General features: G+C 42.1%; 1 protein-coding gene and 1 long non-coding RNA gene across 3 annotated transcripts in view; one reads left to right on the plus strand and one right to left on the minus strand.

The window, feature by feature from the left end:
- SLC36A1 (solute carrier family 36 member 1) overlaps nucleotides 1-7,458 on the minus strand; it is a 48,903-nt gene extending 41,445 nt beyond the window's left edge. The window contains exon 1 of one of the 2 annotated variants that reach the window (XM_043464914.1): nucleotides 7,324-7,458. The gene's annotated coding sequence lies outside the window, so the exon portion shown is untranslated. The remainder of the gene's footprint in view (nucleotides 1-7,323) is intronic. The other variant, XM_043464913.1, reaches the window with a different exon arrangement.
- The window catches only part of LOC122439677, a 32,848-nt gene continuing 22,004 nt past the window's right edge, over nucleotides 6,693-17,536 (plus strand). Inside the window, exon 1 of the long non-coding RNA XR_006268961.1 lies at nucleotides 6,693-7,838. This is a non-coding gene — a long non-coding RNA (uncharacterized LOC122439677). The remainder of the gene's footprint in view (nucleotides 7,839-17,536) is intronic.

Consider the following 17,536-nt stretch of genomic DNA (forward strand, 5'->3'; position numbering starts at 1 on the left):
TCTCACTTATCTCATATCTACTCTTCCTTAAATCAATGCAGTATACATACAAATGATGTTTAGTTGTAACACAATGGTCCATCACTATATTAATAAAATAATTTGCTTCACTAGCTCCCAGTTAAATTTTGAGCTTCTGCTTCTTTTAATGACTATCTTATATCATAGCTAAAAAATTCCCACACATAATTTTTAATTTTCAAGTCATATCCTTGGAGTACAGTTAGGTGAATAGGTTTTTTAAATGGTTTTACTACACAAATGATTGAACTAACCTAAAGTGTCACTAGCAATATATGGACATGCCTATCTCTTCATAACCCTACCAATGTTGGATTTTATTTATTTATTTTTTTTTTTTGGCCATACTACATGGCTTGTGGGATCTTAGTTCCCCAACCAGGGACTGAACCCGGGCCCTCATAGTGAAAGTGCTGAGTCTTAACCATTGGACAACCAGGGAATTCATGGATAGTATCATTTTTATTTCTGATATTTCTGATGAATGAGTGACTCCTTGTATTTATTTTATTTTACATTTCTTTAATTTCTGAAAACAGACAACTGATAATCAAGACTTTAAGAGCATCTTTCCCCCACCTATCAGACTCATAGTTTTGAAAATACTTAACTCATTTTTGAACTCACTTTTGAAAATCTAAAATGTTCTTAAGATAGCTATTTAAGAGTTCAGTGATAGGATTTTACTGGCGGTCCAGTGGTTGGGACTCCTTGAATTTCCAGTGTAGGCAGTGCCGGTTCAATCCCTAGTCAGGGGGCTAAGATTCCACATGCAGCACAGCAGATTGGCCAAACTTAATTTACTGATTAAATTCTATTCCAAATTTCAGTATAATACACAGGATGACTTCCAACAAGGAGAATCCATTTATATGAGTTTGTAGGTCTCTTTTGGGGCACACAGGGAAGTCAAGGAGGGGGAAAGAGAAGAGGGCGGGAAAGGCACTACAAGTGTCAGTTCGCTTCATTACCAAAAGCCAAACAATACTCCTACGGGGGACTCATAAACACATAAAAATGTTATCCACTAAAAACTATTAAAACTAATAAATTCAGCAAAGTTTCAGGATATAAGATCCATATACAAAAATCAGTTGTATTCCTATACAATTTCAGTGAACAATGTGAAAACAAACTAGAAAACAGTTCCATTTACAACAGCAACAAAAAGAATCAAATATTTAGGAAGAAATTTAGCCAAGAAGGTGTAAACTTGTACATGAAAACTATAAAACACTGTCGAGAGAAATTAAAGAAGACCTAGGTAAATGAGAAAACATCCCAATATTCATGAACTAGAAGATTTAACACTATTAAGATGGCAATATTCCCTAAACTGATGTACAGATTCAGTTGAATCCCTATCAAAATCCCAGCTCCCTTTTTGCAAGAATTGATAAGCCAATTCTAAAATCCATATGGAAATTCAAAAGGTCCAAAACAGCAAAAACAAATCTGGAAAAAAGAAAAAAAGCTGGAGGACTTTCCAATTAAGCTGCAAGGCAGTACAATATTAGCATAAGGACAGATCAACTGAACAGAATTGACAGTCCAAAAATAAACTCTATACCTAGGTCAAGTGATTTTTGACAAGGGTGCCAAAACAATTCAATGGAGGAAAAAATAGTCTTTTCAACAATTAACACTGGGACAACTAGAAATGCACGTGCAAAAAAAGAAACTGGAACTCTACCTCCCACCATATATAAAACTTAACTCCAAATAGGACTTTCCTGGCAGTCCACTGGTTAAGACTCTGTGCTTCCAATGCAGGAGTACTGGTTCAATCCCTGGTCAGAGAACTAAGATTTCATATGCCACTCAGCATGGCCCCCCACCCTCAGAAAAAAAATTCAAAATAGATCAAAAACCTACATGTAAAGGTTAAAACTATAAAAACTCTTAGAAGAAAACATAAGCATAAACCATTGCGACCATGAATTAAGCAGTTTCTCACATATGACAGCAAGAAACACAAGAAAAAATAGATAAATTAGACCTAATCAAACTTTAAAATGTTTATGCCTCAAAGGACACCACCAAGAAGGTGAAAAACAACCCACAGAATAGGAAAAATTTTCTATTAATTGTATTTCTGATGAGGAACTTGTGCCCAGAACATATAAACAACTATTATAATTCAATAACAAAATGAAACCCAATTTAAAAATGGGCAAAGGACCTGAATAGCTGTTTCACAGAAGATGTGAAAAAAGTCAATAAACATATGAAAAGATACTCAATATCTTCAGCCATCAGGTAAATGAGAAACAAATATCACAATGAGGTATCACTTCACATCCACCAGGATGGCTAGAATCAAAGACAAGTAACAGCAAGTACTGGCAAAGATGCAGAGAAGTTGTAGGGAATCGTCTCTTACATTGCTGATGAGAAAGTAAAACGGTGCAGTCACTTTGGAAAACAGTCTGGCAGTTCCTTGAAAGGCTAAACATAGTTACCATGAAGAGAAGTGATAGTGTTAGTCGCTCAGTCGTGTCAGATTCTGTGTGACCCCATGGACTGTACTGTAGCCTGCCAGGCTCCTCTGTCCATGTGATTCTGCAGGCAAGAATACTCGGCTGGGTTGCCATTTTCTTCTCCAGGGGATCTTCCTGAATCAGGAATTGAACCCGGGCCTCTTGCATTGCAGGCAGATTCTTTACTGTCTAAGCCACCAGGGAAGCCCATAGTTACCATATGACCCAGTAATTTTGGCTGTTAGGGATAATGCTGCTATGAACATCTTTGGGTAATTTTTATACAGGCATACATTTTCATTTTGGTATGTACCTAGGAGTGGTGGACAGGACCCAGCAATTCCACTCCTAGGTACATACCAAAATGAAAATGTATGTCCATAGAAAAATGTACACACAAATATTCATAGCAGCATTATTCCTATTAGCCAAAAAATGAGGGGAAAAAAACCTGATGAGTGGATAAATGAAAAGTGATATATCCATACAACAGAATATTACTTAGCAAAAAAAAGAAAGATATGAAATACTGATAGATGCTACAACATGGATGAACCTTGAAGACATTATTCTAAGGGGAAGAAGTCAGTCACAGAGGAACATTTGGGAGTTGGGAGGGATTAAGGGGTGACGGCTAAAGGGTTGAGTTTCTTTGGGGGTGATGAAATGTTCTGAAAATGACTGTTGCACAACTTTGTGAATTCAATAGAAAAGCTGTTAAACTGTATGCTTTAAATGGTTGAATAGTATGCTGTGTGAATTATATCTCAATAAAACTGCTAAAACAAACTGATCTCTGGGCCCAATCTGATTCACCCTCAGCATTTAACAGGCTTCTTAGACAATCCTAATTACAGGCAGATTTATATAAAGCTCTCAAAAAAAAAAGATATATATATATGATCTTATTATGATAGGTACACCTCAGGCCTCATCTCCTACCAAAGTTTATGGATTGGTGATATATGCAGATTAAAAGTACTACTATTATTATAAAACAATTATATTTTCTAGAACCCAGAGAAGCAGTGAATTCTCTAGATATACGTTCTCTTCTCCATTGCTGGAATTCCAAAAACATGAACAAAGACATAGACTGTGTTCCTATATGTGGTCTAGAGGGAGGGAAGTAAAAATGTCTGACATCCACATGATTTGTTTTCGAGGACATGGGATAGTACTCCATCTGATCTACCACAGAATCACTTCCCCTGACTTGAGACTCCTGCCTGAGAAAGTGTGGTGCGTGGGCAGTCACGAAACAGCTGCTGACCTCAGCAGGCTCTGCACAGGAGCAGCTGAATGAGCAAACACACTGACTTTTTACTCACCATCATAAAAATCTCTAAACATTAGCATCAGGCATGACTGACAGGTGACCAAGCTCCAGCTTCCCAGATATAGATGAGGACACCAAGGCTTCAGCTGGTTAACAGTTTGGGATCAGAACCCAGCATGCCAGATTCCTAGGCCAGTGTTCTTTCTAACACACCACCTACTCTCCCTAAAATCTCCCTGGGAACAGAACTCGGGCAGGACTAAGTCTACAGGGGGAATCCCACATAACAAAAAGTACATGAGATCAGAGCCTAGTTATGTGACCCTAATCTCCTTTTGTCTTACTTTCCTCATCTGAAAAATGTTATCAATAACACTTACATCACAATATTGTTATGAATGTAGAAGTAAAAGATGTTAAATTTGTTGCTTGGTGCATAATGGACCCTTATTAATGGTAACAACTATGTTATTACTAGAGAGAAGGAAGTTCAAGGCAGGGAGTCACTACACAAATAAAGTGCCACAGGACTTCCTCCATCCTTTCACTCTGGAGAGCTGAGCCAGGTCTCCATCTCAGAAACAGTGCTCTATCTGCCGAGAGCATCCCAGTAACCCATGGAGACAGAATGCTGAACTTCACGGCAAAGGGAAAGCACAGAGGAATCTTTCCTACTAGACAGGATCATTGAGAACTGGCCCTGGGTGTCAAGGATTCCAAGAGAAATGTCTGGGAGAAAAGAGCAGAGAGAGCACCAAATATAGCATCAGGAACCTACTCTTTTTAGTATATGCAGAATGCCCTATCCAGTGGACCCCACACTCATTAAATAGAAGCTAGCTTTTTGTGCTCAGACCCAGTTAGGTCTGGCCAAAGGAAGGAGGTACAGGATTCCTCCAAGATCTGAATTAAGACTCAATGTGAACTTCCTCTCTGGGAAAAAAAGAAATGCTAGCCTAGGACTTAGGGGGTAGTCACATACTTCTCGAAGAAATTATGAGGACTAGTCAGCAAAAGTAGAAACCAAAGTCCATTCACTCAGCCCAGTTCCAGGATCTTACTCCAAGTCAGGGTGGAAAGAAAGGAATATATCATTAACAGTAATGTCTCCTCAGCATCTAATCCTGGAAGAGGTATCAAGAACTTAAAGAACTGAGACACTCAGTGGGGAAGGGAGGAGGGAGAGGGAAAAAAAAGAAAACGCAGAAGCATTTAACATGAGAATTGTTATCTAAGCAAAGAGAAAAATAAAGCATGCACAAAAGTGGACCCCCTGCTCCACTAACTCTACCTCACATCCCACCTGCTAACAAGTCCAGTCCTAGAATTTCATATAACCTCAGAGCTAGAAGAAACTTAAAATTCTTGTCTGATCCTCTGCCTACCACATTCCCAAAAGTAATTGCCCAGTGACAATGACCTCTAGTGATAGGGACTGTCATACTCTGTGTTGCAACATGCTAGAGCACCACTTCTTTTAAAAGTTCTTATTCTCACCCAACGGGGAGGGAAATGGCAACCCACTCCAGTATTCTTGCCTGGAGAATCCCGTGGACAGAGGAGCCTGGTGGGCTGCTGTCCGTGGGGGTCGCAGAGTTGGACACGACTGAAGCGACTTAGCATGCATGCATGTTTTGGAGAAGGAAATGGCAATCCACTCCAGTGTTCTTGCCTGGAGAATCCCAGGGACAGAGGAGCCTGGTGGGTTGCCATCTACGGGGTCGCACAGGGTTGGACACGACTGAAGCGACTTAGCAGCAGCATTCTCACCCCAAAACCACTTCTCTTATGGTATTTCCATCCACTGGTCTTAGGTGTCATCTCCGGAACACTACAAAAGATGGAATCCGCCTCCTTATACTGCCTTTAAAATAGATAAAGTTCTGAGCACTTCAAGCTGCCACAGGGATGAGGCCAAAAGAACAGATACATGCTTCAAAGGGAAAACAAGGACTCAAGAGCAGACAATTATAAATGGCACAATCAGAAAACAAAGGGAGAGGGACTTAATATCATCATCAGAGCAGGCTCTGTTGCATAAGGCCTCCACCCCAGTCTCAAACTCAGAGCAAATGATCAAGCCTTTGGTGTCCTCTTGACTTCAAGAACACCTTTTAAAAAACCACATTCTAAACATACAATCATGTTAATTACTGTAAAATAGGCTCTCAACAAGAATCAAAGAGGCCCTTGATCGTACTTAAAATAATAAAAGCCAAAATCATTTTCAGCTGTCAGCATTTAGCTTAGATCTAATATAAACAGGAAGAAAAAGGAGGTGGATTTCATGGCAACCTACAAACAAGTAGGGAAATTGCTTCTTGGACAACTGTATTAAGAAACAAACGGAGGGGGAGGTAGGATCTCTCCAGTTAGAAAACAGACTGAGATACAGAGAATGTCAGAGCAGAAGGAGACGGTAGGGATTCCACCCCATCACCGTACAGGCTGGGAAACCTAAACCCAAGCAAGGATGGGAGTCATCTCAGGTTGCAAAGCAAGTGTCAGAACTAGAACAAAATCTCCTAATTCCCCAATCTCGGTTCTTTCCATTACACCAAACTATCTTCTTTCAGCAAGCCTCAAATAACTGCAAAACATTCATCGGAATAACCAGCATTCCCCAAATCTGACAAGCTACATTAAAAACAAAGCAAAGGTCTTGACATTCTTCAAGTTAAATGCCAGCGTTTAACTGGCACAACCTCAGCTGGGAGCCGCCTACCTTCCCAAGAGCATACTCTGCTTCTTATTTCACATTTTGGGATGACTTACACAAAATTGCAGGACGGTTAAAAACAAAACCTACAGAATGATGAGTTTGCAGAAAAATCGGGTAACAGTGAAGGAGGGAACCACACCCAGAGCCAAGCTGATCCAGCGGCAATCGAGAATGCAAAGCTGAAAGGGGGAGAAGAACGAACGAAGGAAAAGGGTGTTTGGTGGTGTTTTTTTTCACCTGTCAAATTTTCTGCAGGAGGCAGTGTGGTGAAAAGCAAAAAGCCGCTGGAGTTCAGGGAGACTTGATTCTAGTCGCAGGGCTGCAACTAACTCACTGGATGACCTTAGGCAACCCCTCCCTTTTCTTGGACCTCGATTTCCTCAACAGCTCTAGAAACTGATTGCAAAAAAATAATTTCCCAGAGTCCTGGTAGTTCCGGCATTCTATGACCCAAAGACCGGCTATCAGCAATCTCCCAGCAGGGCTCCCGCAACTGCCAGGTCACCTCCCCGCGATGTCTGGACCACTGTAGAAAGCGCAGCAGAAGCCCTAGGTGATCCTTCCCATCTCGGGACCTGTTCCCACACCTGTCAAACAGGATGGGGAGGTCAAAGGAGACAGCACGAAGAACACCCCTCATCCGGGAGGGGTGCCCACAACGCACCGCAGCTGCCACCGGGGAGTCGAGGAGACTAGGACTCGCAGCCCAGGCCGGTCGGTGCCAGACCCGGAGCATCTGCTAAACCCGGAGGAAGGCGACTTGGGTCCAGCAGAAGGCGACCACCCGCCGCCAGCCCCAGCCCATCAGCGCGCGGACTTACCGCTTGGGTTCCGACTCCAGCTCTGGCTCCCACGTCGGTGCAGCAGCCCACCAGTCCACCAGTTCCTGCCTCAGCTCGAAGCCCTAGCCATCCCCACCCTCCACTGCCCAAGCAGCCGCTTCCGGGCCCGTCACGTGACCCAGGCGCTCAAACCCTAGGCCCGGGTCACGTGCTCCCGCGGGCGGCTACGCCTCCCCTCTCATGGGCTCGGCTTCGCAGCACCACCTGGCGACTGGGAACTGAAACTGCGGGAACGACGGTACCCTGGGAGTTGGGTCTCAGCCGGGCGTCGAACATCTGAGCACCAGGAGCGAGCCCACCGTCGCAGAGCACAGTCACCTGAGCTGTGGGTTTGTGGAAGGTGGCTCAGTTTTCCGCCGGACTTTCTTTAAGACGTTTCAATGAGCATATGTTGCTTTTATGAATGAGAAATAATACATCTTTTCAAAACTTTAGTCATATTTTTAAACTTCTACCAAACATATGTGGTGGCGACCGGAAGTGGGACTCTTGAGGTAAGGCCAATTCTTTTTTAATATATTTTAAAAATTTAAGTAACATTTTTGAATGACAACTTTTCAGTATGTTTGAGGTGTATGTCTTATCTACGCTTCTCTTTTACTTTAAAAAATTTCTTTAAAAATTTAAAGATATTAAAATTTTTACTTTAAACTTAAAAAGTTAAAGATTTAACTTTAAAAAGATTTACTCAGAGAAACAAACCCACAAACTATTAATACAGCTACAAAATGAATAAATCTTAATTATACTGAAAGAAGTCAGAAAAAAAAAAACATTGTGTTTATATAATCTAGAAATTTTAAAATAATCTACACTGACAGAAAACACATCAGTGGTTGCCTGGAAATGGTTGTTGAGGTCAGGAGAGAAGGAAGTGATTATAAAGGGACATAAGGAAACTTTCCAGGTAATATATACCGTCCATTATCTTGACTGTGGTAATAGTGTCACTGGTGAATATACATGTTGAAAGTTATCAACTGCACTTTAAATTTGTGCAGTTTATTGTATGTAAATTATACTGCAATAAAGCTGTTAAAATATTCAGTAAAAATTATAAGTAGAGTGGCGGGGCCTGAGGAGGGGACTTACGGCAGGGAAGCAGCTTTGCAGAGACCATGGCAGAGGGCGGGAGCCCCCAAGTTACTGTGGCAGCACCGTGAAAGGCTGGGAAGCATTGCACACCCCTTTCACAGTGGCCGCACTTCCTGGGCCTGGACAATAAAGCCGAGGAGCCAGAGGAGAGAAAAGACGGGGACCAGAGCCTGGCCGGCAGCGGGCCATGCAGACAGCAAAAGGGCCCCATGGTGGCCAGCGGCAGCAGCTGGGCCAGGAAGCCCTCCGCTCTTGGCTGCCTCCAGCCTCAGCTCTAGGCTTCCCAAGACCCCTTTCCCGTGGATTCCAGCAAGGCCTTTGCCCCGACCCTGGCAGCACGTTGACCAACACCTGGTGGCCAGTGAAGGTTTACAGGCTCAACAACGATGAGCAGTGGGACAACCAGGGCTCTGGGCATGTCGTCCAGTTGTGTGGAGTGGCTGAGGGTGTGTTCGTGCTAGTCTGGGCCACTGGAAGAGGGAATGGCAAACCACTTCAGTATTCTTGCCTCAAGAGCCCCATGAACACAAGGAAAAGGCAAAAAGTTAGCACCCCGGGAGATGAACTCCCCCGGTCGGTAGGTGCCCAGTATGCTGCTGGAGAAGAGTGGAAAATCAATGGAGAAACCCCAGAAACAATGAAGAGACAGAGCCAAAGAGAAAAAAACACCCAGTTGTGGATGTGACTGGTGATGGAAGTAAAGTCTGAGGCTGTAAAGAACAATATTGCATAGGAACCTGGAATATTAGGTCCGTGAATCAAGGTAAATTAGAAGTGGTCAAACAGGAGATGGCAAGAGTGAACATTGACATTTTAGGAATCAGTGAACTAAAATGGATGGGAATGGGCAAATTTAATTCAGATGACCATTATATCTACTACTGTGGACAAGAGTTCCCTAAAAGAAATGGAATAACCCTCATAGTCAACAAAAGAGTCCAAAGTGCAGTAGTTGGGTTCAGTCTCAAAAAGGACAGAATGATTTTGGCTCCTTTCCAAGGCAAACCATTCAGCATCATAGTAATCCAACCACTGATGTAGAAGAAGCTGAAGTTGAATGATTCTTTGAAGACCTACAGGACCTTCTAGAACTAACACCAAAAAAGAGGTCCTTTTCATTATAAAGAAAGAGAAAGTGTTAGTCACTTAGCTGTGTCCAACTCTGCGACCCTATGGACTATAGCCCACCAGGCTCCCCTGTCCAAGGGATTTTCCAGGCAAGAATACTGGAGTGGGTTGCTCTTTCCTTCTCCATAGGATCTTCTTGACCCAGGGATCGAACCTGGGTCTCCTACATTGCAGATTCTTTACCATCTGAGCCACCAGGGAAGCCCCATCATAGGGGACTGGATGCAAAAGTAGGAAGTCAAGAGATACCTAGAGTAACAGGCAAGTTTGGACTTCGAATACAAAATGAAGCAGGGCAAAGGCTGACAGTTTTGCCTAGACAATGCACTGGTCCTAGCAAACACCTCTTCCAACTACACAAGAGAGGACCAGATGGTCAATACTGAAATCAGATTAATTATATTCTTTGCAGTTGAAGATGGAGAAGCTCTATACAGTCAGCAAAAACATGTAATACAGTAACATGTTCTTATTAAAAATGTTAGACAATATATGACTCTGTAAACTGAAAATTCCTCTTTTCCCAAATTCGCTCTCCTCTCCAAAGATTTACAGTTATCATCATGTTACTGTTGTTTTCTAAACACTATGCTATGTATTTATAGAAATATCTATGTATAGGCATATACAGATCGTGGTGTTAAAATTTAGAATCATGAATACTAGTACTTACTGTTTTGCTTAAGTTTTTACTCTTCACTGTTTGCACTGTTTAAATTATTTCATAAACATATACTACTTTACATATATATGTTCAAAATCTCTATGTGTTCTATAAACTATTTATATGTTTTTAAAAATCTACTCTGGTTGGTTCATTTCACCAGGGAAAAAGAAAAGAATGTAGATTTATACTCAGTCAAAATAAGAGGATGAATGAGTTCATCCCATCCCTGGTAGAACTCCCCAGTTCATTGACTATTCAGTGCCAGGAGCTATGCTTGAAATGCTGCTGAGCCCAAGTCCAGAATGCCTCTTTTAGGTCACCTCTGGGCCTCAAACTTCATTTATTCTATGATTCCTTCTAGTATTTTACCCAGAAAGACAGAACTTATTGGAATTACTGATGCAAGTGGAAATTTGCCTTCCCCATCTGCACCTAGGAGGCCTTGACTGTAGATAAGATTCTTCCTCCCATGATGACTACTACACCCTTATTAGAGAGACTCTTGATAAAAGGCTGCACAATTTTCAGATACTGTTAGGACTCTATCAGCCTTATCATTGGTGGTAGTTCGGTCACTGAGTCTGTCCAACTTTTGTGACCCCATGGACTGTAGCCTGCCAGTCTCCTCTGTCCATAGGATTACCTAGGCAAGAATACTGGAGCATGTTGCCCTTTCCTTCACCAAGGGATCGTCCCAAATCAGGGATCGAACCTGGGTCTCCTGCCTGTGCATTCCAAGCACCTTCTTTAAAAACAGCCACTAGAGAAGCCCAGCCTTATCATTGCATGCATGCTAAGTCGCTTCAGTCGTGTCTGATTCTTTGCGACCCCGTGGACTGTAGCCCACCAGGCTTCTCTGTCAATGGAATTCTCCAGCAAGAATTCTGGAATGGGGTGCCATTTCCTTCTCCAGAGGGTCTTCTGGACCCAAGGATTGAACCCACATCACTTATGTCTCCTGCATTGGCAGCCGGGTTCTTTACCACTAGTGCCATCTGGGAAGCCCAACCTTATCATTATGAAGCCCTAATTAGAAATTAGAGACTTCTGTGGTGTCCAGTGGATAAGAATCCATCTGCCAATGCAAGGGATATGGGTTTGATCCCTGGACTAGGGACTAACATCCCACATGCTTCGGGCAGCTAAGCCCATGAGTCACAACTACTGAGCCTGTGCTTCCTAAAGCCCCTGCTCTGCAACAAGAGAAGCCATTACAATGAAAAACCCATGCACCACAACTAGAGAGTAGCCCTCTCTCAGTGCAAATAGAGAAAGCCCGTGATTAGCAAGGAAGAGCCCGTGTGCCACAAAGAAGACTGAGTGCAACCAAAAATAAAATGAAAGAAAGAAAGAAACTAGCACACAACAGCATATCTCTATATCTTTGCCAGATAACCCTTATCTTTGCCAGGTAACTTTTCCCCAATCTATACAAATCTCTACCTCTGCTCCCACTGTTTACTCAAAAAATAAAAATTTCCAATGCAAAATGGATTTGTAAATAACTGTTTTGACTCTTACAAACTATTTTAAAAGCAAAAAGGAAAAAAACTTCGCAAATTCTTTTTCAACAAAACCAGAAGAGAAACAGAATCCACAAATACCAAAATACATGTAAGGGCATGGAAAGTACCTGAGACTAGACAGAAACTGTGCAGGAGAAAGGAAAAGAAACTCAGGAGTGAAGGGACTGATGGGGGTTGGGGGTGGGGGTAGATCTTAGGAAAGCATCAGTAAAAACTTTCTGAAAGCAAAAAGCTCACTCAGAGTTGCATAGCTATATCCCTTTTGTCTGAAACAATGTGCATGGACAGTTTAGCAAAACTAACAACAAAAACTCTCCTAAACCTTGTTTGGATGGGGAAGGCAAAGAAGATGAGGACAACAGAAAGAATTGCACAGATGAGCCAGATTTGCAGCAGTCCATCTGCAGCAACAGAGAAGAAAAGGCAGGAAATACATGCGTTGATGAGGATGTGGAGCAACTGGAACTCTCATCCATTGTTGGTGGGAGTGTACAATAGTGCAACCACTTTGGGAAACTCTTTTGCAGGTTTTTTTTTAAATTAAGTTAAACACATACCTATCCCATGATGGAGCAGTTTCACTCTTAGATATTTACCCAAGAAAAATAGAAATATCCATTCTGGGACCAGGGCCTGGTGCTTTGGATGGAAAATTTAAAGAGGGACTCACTTCCAGGGTGATGCAAGTGCAGAGTTGGCACTTAAATGTACGTAAGAGTGAGGGCCTTCTTAAATTTTGTGACCTAGGTTTTCTGGCTTGCCTCACTCTAGTCCTGGCTGTGACCCACACAAAGAACTTGTACTCACATGTTCACAGAAACAGCTTAATAAAACTAAATTAGTATCAACTCAAATATTTATCAATAGATGAATTGTTAAGCAAATTGTAGCATAAATAGCAGAAAGGAACTACCGATATATGCAAAAATGTGGTGAATCTCATTATGCCAAGTGAAAGAAGTCAGGCACAAAAGACTACATGCTACGTGATTCATTTATATAAATAAGTAGAATAAGCAAAAACTAATCTAGTGGCAGAAAGCTAATGAGTGGTTGGTTGGGATTTGTGGGGTGGGGACTGACAGCAAAGGGACACAAGAGCTTTCTGGCACCGTGCTAAAATTCTACAGCTTGATTGGGATGATGGCTGCAAAGTCTTATACATTTGTCAAAAGCCATTACCTAGACAATTAAAATATGTTAACTTTTTGTATTTAAAAGGTTAATTTTAAAATTTTAAAGAGATTATCAGGTACCTGAGAAAATCCTCTAAGAAGCATACTCAAATTCACCAATACATGAAAGAACCTTCGAAGAAACTGTGCAAAACATAAAAGCACAAACTGTGGTCCCTGAACCAGCAGTATCAGCATCACCTGGGAACTAAATGGAAATGTAAATCTGGGGTCCCACTCCACATTTACTATATAACATACTCCAGGTGTGGGACCCAGCAATCTATGTTTCAATCAGCCCTGCAGGTGATTCTCATGCTCCCTCAAGTCAGAGAAACGCTACCCTAAAAAATCCTCAGAGGAGATGCTGCAATCATGAAATTAAAAACAATGTGCTTCTGTTGAAAACAGCCAGGACATGGAGGCAACCTAGATGTCCATCAGCAGATGAATGGATAAGAAAGCTGTGGTACTCCAGTCAGGATGGCTGCTATCCAAAAGTCTACAAGCAATAAATGCTGGAGAGGGTGTGGAGAAAAGGGAACCCTCTTACACTGTTGGTGGGAATGCAAACTGGTACAGCCACTATGGAGAACAGTGTGGAGATTTCTTAAAAAACTGGAAATAGAACTGCCATATGACCCAGCAATACCATTTCTGGGCATACACACTGAGGAAACCAGATCTGGAAGAGACACATGCACCCCAATGTTCATCGCAGCACTGTTTATAATAGCCAGGACATGGAAGCAACCTAGATGCCCATCAGCAGATGAATGGATAAGGAAGCTGTGGTATATATACACCATGGAATATTACTCAGCCATTAAAAAGAATTCATTTGAATCAGTTCTACTGAGATGGATGAAACTGGAGCCCATTATACAGAGTGAAGTAAGCCAGAAAGATAAAGACCATTACAGCATACTAACACATATATATGGAATTTAGAAAGATGGTAACAATAACCCTATATGCAAAACAGAAAAAGAGACACAGAAGTATAGAACAGACTTTTGAACTCTGTGGGAGAAGGTGAGGGTGGGATGTTTTGAAAGAACAGCATGTATATTATCTATGGTGAAACAGATCACCAGTCCAGGTTGGATGCATGAGACAAGTGCTCGGGCCTGGTGCACTGGGAAGACCCAGAGGGATCGGGTAGAGGGGGAGGTGGGAGGGGGGATCGGGATGAGGAATATGTGTAACTCTATGGCTGATTCATATCAATGTATGACAAAACCCACTGAAATGTTGTGAAGTAATTAGCCTCCAACTAATAAAAAAAATTAAAAAAAAAAGAAAGCTGTGGTACATATACACAATGGAGTACTTCTCAGCTATTAAAAAGAATGCATTTGTATCAGTTCTAATGAGATGGATGAAACTGGAGCCTATTATACAGAGCGAAGTAAGTCAGAAAGAAAAACACCAATACAGTATATTAACACATATATATGGAATTTAGAAAAATGGTAACGATGACCCTGTATGCGAGACAGCAAAAGAGACATAGATGTAAAGAACAGACTTTTGGACTCTGTGGGAGAAGGTGAGGGTGGAATGATTTGAGAGAATAGCATCAAAACATGTATATTATTATATGTGAAATAGATCGCCAGTCTAGGTTCAATGCATGAGACAAGGTGCTCAGGACTGGTGTACTGGAATGACCCTGAGAGATGGGATGGGGAGGGAGGTGGGAGGGAGGTTCAGGATGGGGAACACATGTACACCTATGGCTGACTCATGTGAATGTATGGCAAAAACCACCACAATATTGTAAAGTAATTAGCCTCCAATTAAAATAAATAAATTTTTTAAAAGTAAAAATAAAAAACCTTTAAAAAATAATATTCTGGACTTCCTTGGTGGTCCAGTGGTTAAAAACCATGTGCCAGTGCTGAGGAAAGAATCTTCCTGATCTGGGAAGACTCCACATGTCGTGGGGCAGCTAAGCCCATTCACCACAACTACTGATGCCTGCAGATCCTAGAGCCTGTGCTCCATAGAAGAGAAGCCACCCCAATGAGAAGACTGAACACTGAAACTGGAGAGTAGCCCCCTTTTACCATAGTGAGAGAAAGCCTGCACACAGTAATTAAGACCCAGGACAACCAAAAACAAATAAACAAATATTAAAAAAGAATACTCAGAAAAACTATAAATTTTATATTTTAAAATTTTTAATTAAGTAAAAATTTGGAAATTTAAATACAGTTAGAGAAATCAAGAATCAAATCAAATAGTAAAAAAGTAAGGATGAGAAAATATGTTCATTTTCTTATCAGTAAATATTTATAGAGTGGACTTTACCGGTGGCTCAGCAGTAAAGAATATGCCTTCAGTGCAGTCTCAGGATTCGGTCTCTGGGTTGGGAAGATCCCCTGGAGAAAGAAATGGCAAGCCACTCCAGTATTCTTGCCAGGGAAATCCCATGGATGGAGGAGCCTGGTGGACTATAGTCCATTGGGGCCACAAAAGATTTGGACATAACTGAGCACATGCACACATAGAGCTAAGTAAGATACATATCAAGTCAGCAGATATATCTGCTGTGGAAAGTGGAAGAGGGAGTCTAGAGGCAGAGGGAAGGGATTGCAACCTCTTTATTTTTATTTGTTTATTTTTGGCTGTGCCTCGAAGCATATGGGATCTTCCTAAGTTTCCCTACCAGAGATCGAACCTGTGCCTTCTGCAGTGGAAGCTTAACTACTGGACCACGAAGTCCCTACAACCTTTTAAAATAGTCAAGAAAGGTCTCACTGAGAAGGCAAAATGTAAACAAAGACCTTAAGTAGGTGAAGAAACAGGCCATGTGGACTTTTAGGGAGAGCATTCTGGGCAGAGGGAATAGTATATGGCCCTGGGGTGGGAATGTTCCTTACCTGTTTGAAGAATGACAAGGAGGTCACTGTGGCTGGAGCAGAGAGAGTTAGTAGAGAAGTAAATTAAGTCAGAGCAACACCGAGGGTGGAAATTGTACAGTGCTCTGTGAGCCACTTTAAGGGATTTTTTCGTGTGTGTGTGAATGAGATGGGAAGAGATTTGAGGAGTTTCAGCAGAGGAGTGCCATGATCTGACTTGGGTTTTAAAAGGATGCTTTGTCTGTTGGGTTGATATTGGCAAAGACACAAAACAGCGAGATCTGTTGGGAGGCAGTTTGCAGTAAGTCAGAATAAGATTGTGATGACTTGACTAGAGTGACAGCGGTGAATGTGGTCAGTTTCTGAAAACATTTCTATAATAGGTTGGATATGTTGATGGGCTGGAAGTGGAATATGAGACAGAGGAGACAAATATTTTGGTCTTAGCAACAGAAAAGAGAATTGCTTTTAACTAGATCAGAAAGACAATGGCAGGAATAGGTTTGAGTGGGGAGGAATTGGAGATTATTATGTGTGAAGCCCCTATTAGCCATCCAAGGGAAAAGGTAGGCATTGGAATGATTGTGGAGAGGAGAGAGATCCAGCCTAGAGATAAAAATGTCACCATTGTCAGCAAATTAATGGTAGTTAAGCAGAGAGACTAGATGAGATCATCAAGGAAGTGAGTGCAAATAAAGATGAGAGAAAACCCAAAAATCAAGTATGGGGAGGACAGAAAGATGATTATGAGTGAGCACAAGTGACCACTAAGGCATGGTCATTGAGCTAGGAGGAAAACCAGGAGTGGTGTTGTCCTGGAAGCCAGCTGAAGAAAGTTGTTCTAGGAGGGGAGGGACTGCCTATGTCAAATGCTACTTCGTGGTCATGTAGAAAGAGGACTGAAAACAGACCATTGTATCTAGTCGAGAATAACCATTGATGGGGACTTCTCTAGTGGTTGAGAGTCCCATTGCCACTGTAGGGGACATGGGTTCTATCCCTGGTTCAGGAGGATCCCACATGCTGTGGGGCAACTAAGCCTGTGCACTACAACTACTGAGCCAGCGCTCTAAGTCTGTGACCTGCAACTACTGAAGCCCGCGTACCTAGAACCTGTGCACGCCAGCAAAGAGTAATCCCCACTCACCGCAACTAGAGAAAGCCAATGCAAAGCAAAAAAGACCCAGATCAGCCCCCTCCCCCAAAAGAATAACCATTGATGGTGCTCAAAAGAGCAGATTTGATTGGGTTCTGGGAGTGAACCCAACTCTGTTTGGAGAGAGTTCTTGGCCAATATTATTTATCTGTATCCCAACTAAACACCACCACACCCAATGCCCCTGTACCCTAAATTATTTTGAAGCAAATTCAAGTTATATCCCTACAGGAAAAAATAAGGAGAATGGTGAGATTGTGTGTGTCTTATGAGTCCTGCTCGGTTTCCCCTTTCTCTCTCCGTCTCTCCTTTCAGGACTCCTTGAGTCCCCAGTCCATTACCTTTGCACTCTGTGACAGATGGGGAAAGTGCCATTCATAGTCAATTACTTAAGGGAGATGGGATCCAAAGGTCAGTCCCCTGACCTTTAGATGGGACCAGCTCATTGATGAAAGTTGTGCTCCAGCAGTCCCGGTGGGATCCGGCTGAAGCGAGTCTCCAGCTGAGACTGCCTCCTCCCTTAGCCTTGCCCTTTTTCTTCACTTCTGCTTCCCTCTCATCCCTTTTCCTGAGAATGC

Source organism: Cervus canadensis, chromosome 4, assembly GCF_019320065.1.
Source record: "Cervus canadensis isolate Bull #8, Minnesota chromosome 4, ASM1932006v1, whole genome shotgun sequence".
Classification (NCBI taxonomy): domain Eukaryota; kingdom Metazoa; phylum Chordata; class Mammalia; order Artiodactyla; family Cervidae; genus Cervus; species Cervus canadensis.